Source organism: Thalassophryne amazonica, chromosome 11 (genome assembly GCF_902500255.1).
Source record: "Thalassophryne amazonica chromosome 11, fThaAma1.1, whole genome shotgun sequence".
NCBI classification, from domain to species: domain Eukaryota; kingdom Metazoa; phylum Chordata; class Actinopteri; order Batrachoidiformes; family Batrachoididae; genus Thalassophryne; species Thalassophryne amazonica.
This window is the reverse complement of record NC_047113.1, coordinates 64,486,070-64,494,621: the sequence shown is the minus strand read 5'-3', so window position 1 is coordinate 64,494,621 and position 8,552 is coordinate 64,486,070. Positions and strand designations below refer to the sequence as shown.

The following is an 8,552-nucleotide window of genomic DNA, read 5'->3' as shown; positions in this document are numbered from 1 at the left end:
GGGAAAAGAGGCGTGGTCACTATTTGGCAGCGACGTCGGTTCTCTCTAAGCAACGACCTGCGATCGAGGAGCCGCTCGGAGCGAAAACAGGAACGACACTCTGCTCTATGTGCGATGTTCCCGAACACATTCGTGTAGCGAATGCTTTGATTTGATCGAACTTAACGTCTCTCCAGACGTCTGCCACCAAAAACACCAAACAAGAAATTAATGCATCAAGCGTCGCGTTCCTGTCTGTTTTGACCTGGTAAGGTACCGACTGATTAGCTCGCTATCATCTTGGCTAATGTTAGCCAGCAGTGCTAACTATTTCTGACGCTCTGTGGTGCCCTTTTAATTTATTCTGGCTTGTAGTTAAATTGTGCTGTTCTTTGTCGCAGTTGTGACGTTTGTTCGGCGGTTCAGGTGCTTTTGCATAATGTGTGTTTTTTTACAAAAATCTTAAAAAAGGCTAAGGGACAGTTAGCTAGCAGCAGAGCCAGTTCCATCACATCTCCGCAGGCAAAGCGAGGCAACCTGACTGGAGACTGAAAAAAATTGAAGATGTCAGAATATTTTTGCTGTTTTTGGATGCTACGTGTAAAATTTTCTATGCTGGCTAAAATAATATTATTTGTTGTCTTGAGAGGACTTGTTTGTTGCTGGACCTCTCTCTTTTGACTCGATAATAAAACAAAATCGCGTAATTTTGATTTGTCGTTTTTTTCGGTAGTAGCTGTCGGTTTCATTCTTTGTCCTGCAGTGTACTTCACTCAGTTTTCTTTGATTGGTAACTTTTTTTCTGCAGGAATGTTCTAGTAAGATGGAGAACAACGACGAGGTTTTTTTTTTTTTTTTTTTTTTGGTGGGGGGTGTCTGTCACAAGTTTATGGTATGACGTCACAATTTTTGTAGCTGTAATGACTTGCATTGGATTGTGTACAGTGGTAATTAACAATTGTTTTCATTACAGCAAAAATGTAGATGAATGAGTTAGTCTATCCCCGGCAGCTTGTGCAAGCAATTTTTTTTTCCCATCTTAACTTTACAAGGATTATATATATAATATAATACTACAGCACCGAGTGCAAACCTCTGTCGTTTCCAATTCCACAAATTTTACCTTGTAAAAAATTTTCAAGGTCAAAGTCCTTTTCATAAGCTACGTTAGATGTGATCAGATGTCAGGAGTATTTATTTTATGCACTTGAATCAAATTTGTATTTTGTGGTGGTGGTGTCAGGTTTTGTGTTTTTGTTTTAAACTTTTCAGTTTCTGAATTCTTTTTCAGATAATTTTCACAGAACATTGGTTATCTTTGCTATGCACAATTTGTTGCTGCTTTTTGTCACTTGGTTTTTGTCTGATAACTGGAAGATAAGTAATGCAATAGATACACGCACATCCAAAGTACATGAAAAGGCATGCAGGACCATTCAACATTGTACCAAAGATAGAGACCAAATGATCCGCACAGCCACAGCACTCCAATACAGGAAAAAAAACGTAATTAATCAAGACGTTATGTAACGCCTTAGTTAATTAAGTTTTTTTTTTTTTGGAATATCCATCCAATTTTAGTGGTTGTAAAAGAGAGAAAAGATAACATAAGATAAGAGAGACTTTATTGTCATTGTAATAAACAACGAAACTTTGTTGGTGACAACCAGTCAGTAGCAGCAATGATTAAATATAAAAAGAATAATAAAGTAAATCCATCACAGAAAAATTAGTGATTGAGGCACTTTTGATTGAGAATGCAAAATGTACACAAAATGGGCTTTTCAACATTAAATTCTCATGTCCATAAAATCCACAATTCGGAAGAGATCTGGGTCAAACTATGTCAGGTGATAGTGACTGCCAGTCTGCACCTCACAGTGATTGGGACATGTTTGATTTCAGATATAATGTAAAATATACAGTGAGGAAAATAAGTATTTGAACACCCTGCAATTTTGCAAGTTCCCCCACTTAGAAATCATAGAGGGGTCTGAAATTTTCATCTTAGGTGCATGTCCACTGTGAGAGAAATAATCTAAAAAAAAAAAAAAAAATCCGGAAATCGCAATGTATGATTTTTTTAATAATTTATTTGTATGTTACTGCTGCAAGTAAGTATTTGAACACCTATGAAAATCAATGTTAATATTTGGTACAGTAGCCTTTGTTTGCAACTACAGAGGCCAAATGTTTCCTGTAGTTCTTGACCAAGTTTTGACACACTGCAGCAGGGATTTTGGTCCACTTCTCCATGCAGATCTTCTCCAAATCTTCAGGTTTGGAGTTTCAGCTCCCTCCAAAGATTTTCTATTGAGTTCAGGTCTGGAGACTGGCCAGGCCACTCCGGGACCTTGAAATGCTTCTTACGGAGCCCCTCCTTAGTTCCCCTGGCTGTGTGTTTGGGGTCATTGTCATGCTGGAAGACCAAGCCATGACCCATCTTCAATGCTCTTACTGAAGGAAGGAGGTTGTTTGCCAAAATCTTGCAATACATGCCCCCATCCATCCTCCCTTCAATACGGTGCACTCGTCCTGTCCCCTTTGCAGAAGAGCACCCCCAGAGTATGATGTTTCCAGCCCCACGCTTCACGGTTGGGATGGTTTTCTTGGGGTTGTAAGTGGAGTTGATTCCAAAAACCTCTATTCTGGTCTCATCTGACCATATGACCTTCTCCCATGCCTCCTCTGGATCATACAGATGGTCACTGGTGAACTTCAAATGGGCCTGGACATGTGCTGGCTTGAGCAGGGGGACCTTGCTGCCCTGCAGGATTTTAAACCATGACAGCATCATGTATTACTAATGTAATCTTTGTGACTGTGGTCCCAGCTCTCTTCAGGTCATTGACCAGGTCCTCCTGTGTAGTTCTGAGCTTTCTCAGAATCATCCTTACCCCACAAAGTGAGATCTTGCATGGAATCCCAGACCGAGGGAGATTGACAGTCATCTTGTGTTTCTTCCACTTTGGTCTTGGCTGTGGTGGACAGGTTGGAGTGTGATTGATTGTGTGAACAGGTGTCTTTTATACAGGTAACAAGTTCAAACAGGTGCAATTAATACAGGTAAAGAGTGGAGAATAAGAGGGCATCTTAAAGAAAAATTAACAGGTCTGTGTGAGCCAGAATTCTTGCTGGTTGGTAGATGTTCAAATACTTATTTGCAGCAGTAACATACAAATAAATTATTAAAAAAAATCATACATTGTGATTTCTGGATTTTTTTTTTCTTTATTATGTCTCTCACAGTGGACATGCACCTAAGATGAAAATTTCAGACCCCTCCATGATTTCTAAGTGGGAGAACTTGCAAAACCGCAGGGTGTTCAAATACTTATTTTCCTCACTGTACATTAAATGCAGTTTTCAATGTTAAATTTAAATGGCCACAAAATCTGTAATCTGGATCAGATCTCGATCAACCTTTGTCAGTTGATAAAGGATACCATCCTATATAACACTCATATGAAAGCTATTTGATCTTTTTTGAGAGTCATGAATTTTTGAAAATTAGTTCAATGCTAACGATAGGGATTTTCCTGACTTTGATCTTTTGACCTTGAAAATGAAATCAGTTCTTGCCTATGAGGATATGAGTCTTCAGTAAAAAATTTGATAATGGTATATCAAAAATTGTGGGTTCCAGGCTGTTCAAAACAGACAGAAAAACAAACAAATGGGGCAAAAACATAACCTCCTCAAACTTCACTGGCAGAGGTAATGAAGGCAAATGGATTTGAATCTGATAGCCACTGGTGTGCCAGGTCAATGGAAAAAGTAATTCATGTTACTTTTCTCCATACATGTCTGCCACCTGCTGGAGGTGGTACCCACTTTCACATGAGTTAACGCCTTATTCCATAGTAGAAGACCAGCCTGTAGACCCCATGACCAAACTCTGGGAACAAAGGTTTGAAAGTGGTTTTTGGTTCCCTGATGGATTTTGAAATTTTTTTTACTTGGGTTGCCCTCTTCAAACTTACGAGCATTTTTAGGAGGGGCAAGAAAGGTCAAACAAGGTTCAAAATTTAAAATTGCCCCAATTTTGTCTATGCATATGAAATTACTTGTCTACTCATAATGATTCCAAAAATATATAGTTTGTTATGCATCTGATCTCAAATGAGGGTGTTATGAGATAAAATATCAAAAGGTCATCGAACTTTTGATAATATGAAAATTTGGGGGGAAAAACAGTTAGCCTTGACCTATTTTAATGATATTGGTGTTGAGTCATATGTTTTCCTGCATGAGAAATTTGACAACATTTCATAATTATATAATCAACATTTTCATAATAGAATAGTCAGCTTATTTGACATTTCATTTATGGGTGATTCTTTAACTACGGGCACTATTGGCCGTGTAAATGTAATTTCCACCACACCATTGCCTTACAATATAAAGAGCCTTGGGGCAACTGTTTGTTGTGATTTGGCGCTATATACATGTGCTCTGATGTCACTGTTTATCTCCATAGAAACTACCCAAACAGTCTTTCATACAAACTGTTCAAAGGGACATTACAGTGTTGTGGTGGAAATTACGGCAATAGTGTGGGACAACTACATTTTGTTTAAAAAAATCACAACAGTTGTATGACATTGAATACCCCAATTATGTTTTGATTATTTTACTGATATTTTATTCAGAGATATTTTAAAACATTAGAAAAAACGTTTCTTTACCATTCATTTTTATCAATGAAGATCAAAAGTCTGGGTGTGGGACAAGCACAAAATGGCAATATTTGCATATAATGATGCTGAAAAAAGGTGAAAAAGTCATTATAGACTACTAGAACAAATTTCGTAACACACTTTCATTGTAAAGATAACTATAAAAGTGTGAAATCTCCCTTTTTTTCTGTTTTTCATACAATATGATCAAAGGACATAATAAGTACCCGTAGTGTAAGAATCACCCTTATCAGAAATATGAACTTTAAGCCCCTTTCACACAGAAGGCCTGTGCAACACATTTAGAGATGTGTGTGTGTGTGTGGCGTTCGCCACTATCCACCACAAACACACCACATGGTTGGCGGTACTCAGTTGCGGGATGGTGAGTGTTTTGAGCATGTTCAAAACACTCACCACTCAACTTCTCGCCTCACATGGTCACCCCATAAATACAACAAACATGCCATACACACCCTGTCTGCATGACAGACTAGAAAACACTTTGTTGTTCATAAACTCCAAATCCATAATGAAATGGGGAAAGGGGGGAATAACAGACAACACTGATAAAACACTGGCTGGGAAGCATGACACCCAGGCTGCACACTTCGTTAAACGGCCCTGAACGCCATGCAGTCGCTGGTGTCACCGACTGAACAGTACCCCCTAAAAATTGGTCTGCCCTGCCTTCACTGCGCATGCGTTATTTCAAAGCATCAGTATGGCATCAGATCAGTGACAAAACCCCACTTGCATAAAAAATGCGTTCATGTGTAGATATTAACTGCACTTGCGCAAATAATCACTCCGCACGCAAAGGTGCTGTGAACGAGGACCAGCAAACGCCCCCGCCCGCCCGCTCGAACTTGATTTCTGCTCGCACGCAGAGAATTCCTGCTCACTCGCTTGAAACTTATGGCACTATGGGGAAGGGAACCAGGTCGGCACTGGGTCTGCGGTGATTGGCAAATCAAATTTGTCAATAAAAGAAACTACCTTTAAAACATTATTGGATTCAAACAAAAATAGAGATTAAGTTTAAGATTAACTCATTTTTCCACTGGGTAATATTTGGTTTTGTCTTGGAAAAAAAAAAAAATTGTGTATGTAATGTTTGCTTAGAAAATTATATTATTAATACCAAAGTCATTACAGTTACTTAATAACTGTCTCAGAAATTTGCCCAAAAGAGATTATATTCTTAAAGATTTTGGAAAGGAGGAAATACAAACGATTAGATGTAAATATTTCAAACATTTCCAGTCTCACTAAAAATGAAAGAACTCCAACTGAGAGAAAAAAAATACTAACATTTATCCAACTAAGGAGTTTTTAAACAGAGATTCCAAATGGATGTTGGTAACAGACTGGAACTGAAGACCTGCTGGATCATCTTTTCTTTTTGTGTGAAACAGTGCAAAGCTTTTGGTTTGACATTCAACAATGGATTGTCTCTGAAGGAATTTGGATCGGTGATCTAAACATCACAGACATCATCTCTGGAATATTAACTGTAATCTCTTTGGTATTAATAATGTAATTTTATTAAGCAAACATTACATACACAATTTTTTTTTTTTTCAAGACAAAACCAAACATTACTCATTGGAAAAGTGAGTTTAAACTTAATTATAATTCTCTATCATTGATTGAATCCAAAAATGTTTTAAAAGTAGTTTCTTTGATAGACAAATGTGATTTTTAAATGTTTGGTTGCCCTTCTTTTCTTTTATTATTTATAAATAATATTCCCCTTATGTTCTTGTATTCGTATTTTCATGTATACAGCTATTTCAGGATTTTGTACAGGACATGTTTTGTTTGGATTTGATTCATATATATATATATATAATTTTGTTTTTTTTTTTTTAAGGAGACACGGTTGTCTCCTTCAGGGAGGTGATGGCATCATGGTTTGCACGTGATGTAAGAGGCTTTAATTTGTCATCTGGTGGTTAATAATCACATTATTCCCTTTGATCGGCTTGGGTGTACAGAGTCAGTCTTCAGATGAGTGTCAGGAGGTGATTTTTAGGACTTTCTGTAATTTGTTATGAAATAATGCTGAATTTATGTGGAAATGATTGTTGTACAGAAGCTTCAGAGATCTGTCGCTGAGATAGATGATGAGTGGAGTGAAGTTTTAAACAGAAACAAGGTGATGATCACTTAACGCCGTTGTCGCAGACTGACTTCCATGTCAGAGAAGAGGGCTGTCAATCAAACCTCGCTCTCTAGAGACAACCAGTCACAGCAGAGCCAATGCCGACCTGGTTCCCTCTGCTATAGTGCCATAATCCCACCCCGATAGTGCCAGAAATCAAATCTGCACTCCAGTCATCATGTATCTCTCGACAGATATCTCAAGCTTTTGTACAACAATCATTTCCACATAAATTTAGCATTCTTTCATAATAAAAGGCGGAGGACCGATCAGAGTGCCACAGCAGCACCTCTGAATCTGATGTGCTGCTGTTGCGCCTATGTCATTTTGGGACGTAAGTAGCAATTCACCGATTATCGCCTCCTTTCTGCTTAAAACTGAGTTTAGAATGATTCCCATAGGATTGGGTATGGAGAACTGGTTCTTTGTGAGTATCTTTAAGAAAGGATTCAATCCACCGATATCAATAGTGTTTCTGCTTAACGATTCCCTTATCGGTCCTTCAGAGTAGCCGTTATTTTTGAGGGTGTTTGTCAGGAAAATGGTCGTTTCTCTACATTGATTACAGACCCTGCAGCGCCTCTGTAATCAGCCGCTTCTGCAGCGCAACTTCACTTTGAAGTGTGAACCAATGAAGCAGGGCTTCAGTCTGCTGATTCATTGGTTCTTTGATTCGCTGCTCTTCAGAACTGGCAAGTTTACTTCTTAACCCCTCTCAAAGCCATTAAAATATGTCAGTTGTGAGTCACTTTTGTGTGGATTAAAGTCACTAACTGGGACTTTTGTTACAGTCAAGAAACGAGAATCGCCCTCTGTTCCATTGGCACAGCTCCAAACGCTGCCCAGCTCTCTGCCGAGACAGAGTCCGGTTGGAATTAATAACTTCAAAATTAATTGACGCTTTAAATAAAATGACACCTCGTTTCAAATGCTGTAATACAGACAATAAACTACAATCGACTAAAACGTTTTTTCCTCCCGAAATGAGACGTCCTGCATTCTTTATGAATTTCATCCTGACACACAACAGTCAGCTGTAAGAGCTCAGCTCAGATGTATGGGAAGACATTCATGCCAATAATGTCTGAAAGGAAATGCTTTTGACAAAAATTACAGATATGGTTTATTTCTATTTATGTCCAGAGATCAAGGATCCACCATGTAGAGTTTATTATGTCCAGAATTTAAGGATCCAGTGACCAATTTCACATTTATTTAGTTTAAGACTCAATAAAATGTTGTTGACATAGAAAACTTGTAAAGCCTAGTTTTAGTACACATAAAATTCACAAGAGGTATCAATAAGGGAATTGATAAGGAATCAGAGAGATAAGCAGAATTGATAATGGTATCCATATCAATTCAAATGTTATCCGTACCCATCCCTACTCTCCCAGCAGCTAAAGGATTCTCAAGCCCAGCCCAGGTTTTGGCTGACTTGTCAGAGCATCTGCCTCCCATGCCGGAGATCGTGAATTTGTGTCCTGAGGGAAGCGAGTGGGAAGAGTTAGTACTCAACACAATGGAGAGGAGCCGCTACACTAGTGTATGGTCCATGCCAAAATGTAAAATGCTACACCAAGTCAAACAAATTTTGCCAGGTTTCTTAATTGTGTTTTGGTCTTGAATGTGTATGAAGAACTCTGCCCATTTTTGAGACACCGTGGCCCTTGATGTGGTCTATTTATGGTGAATGCAGACTAGACAGCAAACAGCCGGACACACTA

At 38.5% G+C, this 8,552-nt stretch overlaps 1 protein-coding gene across 3 annotated transcripts in view; it reads left to right on the top strand.

Annotated features, from left to right (window-relative positions):
- The window catches only part of fam13b (family with sequence similarity 13 member B), a 95,041-nt gene continuing 86,489 nt past the window's right edge, over positions 1 to 8,552 (top strand). The window contains exon 1 of one of the 3 annotated variants that reach the window (XM_034181992.1): positions 1 to 247. The gene's annotated coding sequence lies outside the window, so the exon portion shown is untranslated. The remainder of the gene's footprint in view (positions 248 to 8,552) is intronic. The other 2 variants (XM_034181994.1, XM_034181995.1) reach the window with 2 other exon arrangements.